This window comes from Schistocerca piceifrons, chromosome 3, assembly GCF_021461385.2.
Source record: "Schistocerca piceifrons isolate TAMUIC-IGC-003096 chromosome 3, iqSchPice1.1, whole genome shotgun sequence".
Taxonomy (NCBI): domain Eukaryota; kingdom Metazoa; phylum Arthropoda; class Insecta; order Orthoptera; family Acrididae; genus Schistocerca; species Schistocerca piceifrons.
Window position 1 is genome coordinate 922,107,023 of NC_060140.1, and position 1,543 is coordinate 922,108,565.

Here is a 1,543-nt window from a genome sequence, read left to right on the forward strand (position 1 = left end):
TACAGTACAGTTGAAAGTGAATTGCATATTTTGAAACGGAGAATGCAAAGTGCCTTATGTCGCTTTGTTTTAACCACCTCGATTGGATGTATATTTGGCAATGAACAAGCTGCACCAGGGTGACATCTTAACAGAATCCATACGAACCGGTAAACGGAACCAAGGTAACCTTCCTGTGTCAATGCATAAGACAAAAAGTACCTGAAGTTCGTGTTATGTCTCTAAAAACTGTTTTAGGGTATTGTTTCCATATCGTTATAGCCTACCTAGGACAATGACTTTTGGTGAAAGTGGAGAGAGAGTATTGACTACATACTGCCTTTTTCTTGAGTCATCTGTCTTCTGACTGGATTGATGTGGCCCGTTACGAATTTCTCTCCTGTGCCAAACTCTTCATCTCAGAGTAGCACTTGCAACCTACGTCATCAACTACTTTCTGGACGTATTCAAGTCTGTCTTTTCTGCCGCTTATACCCCCTACAGCTCCGTACAGTACAATGGAAGATATTCCTCAATGTCTTAACAGATATCCTATCATCCCGCCCCTTCTTATTTTTGTTGTTTTCCATATACTCCGTTTCTCGTCGATCTCTGGAGAACCACTTCATTCCTTAGCTTATCAGTCCACCTAATATTAAACGATCTTCTCTTGTACCACATATCGTATACTTCGATTCTCTTCTGTTCGGGATTTCCCATAGTCCATGCCGTGCTCTAAACGTACAATCTCAGAAATCTGTTTCTCATGTTAGGGCCTATGTTTGAAACCAGTAGATTTCACTTGGCCAGTAACGTATTTTTACCAGTGCCAGTCTCCTTTTCTGTGTTCTCCTTCTCCAGCCACAATGAGTTATTTTGCTGTCTACGCAATAGATTTCGTCGTCTTCATCTACTTCGAGATCACCATTCGTGATGTTAAAGTTTCCTGTGCTCTCATTTCTACTACTTCTCATTACTCACGTCTTTCACATCACCATTTGACTATATATTATTGTATTATTCTTCTTCCGTACAATCTAGATTTCAGCTTTCACAAAGTTATCGAGTTCATTATTCTTACGCAATTCACATGGTTTTGTTCTGCACTGTGCAGGATGAGAAATACACAGTTCAACACATTTGTTTAGAATTGATATAAATGACACAAAATTATCATCGTGTAGCGATGCACTCATTTCTGGTAGACAACGGCCTTGCCGCAGTGGTACCACCGGTTCCCGTCTGATCACCGAAGATAAGCGCTGTCGGGCTGGGTTAGCACTTGGATGGGTGACCATCCGGTCTGCCGAGCGCTGTTGGCAAGCGGGGTGCACTCAGCTCTTGTGAGGCAAACTGAGGAGCTACTTGATTGAGAAGCAGCGGCTCCGGTCTCGGAAACTGACATACGGCGGAGAGAGCGGTATGCTGACCACGTGCCCCTCCATATCCTCATCAAGTGACGCCTGTGGGCTGAGGATGACACAGCGTCCGGTTGGAACCTTTGGGCCTTCATGGCCTGTTCGGGAGGAGGTTAGGTTAAGTTACTCATTTCTGGTAAAGTCAG

At 43.7% G+C, this 1,543-nt stretch overlaps 1 pseudogene; it reads left to right on the forward strand.

Annotated features, from left to right (window-relative positions):
• The first annotated feature begins 1,183 nt into the window (after positions 1-1,183).
• On the forward strand, positions 1,184-1,301 carry LOC124790687 (annotated as a pseudogene).
• The last annotated feature ends 242 nt before the right edge of the window (positions 1,302-1,543 follow it).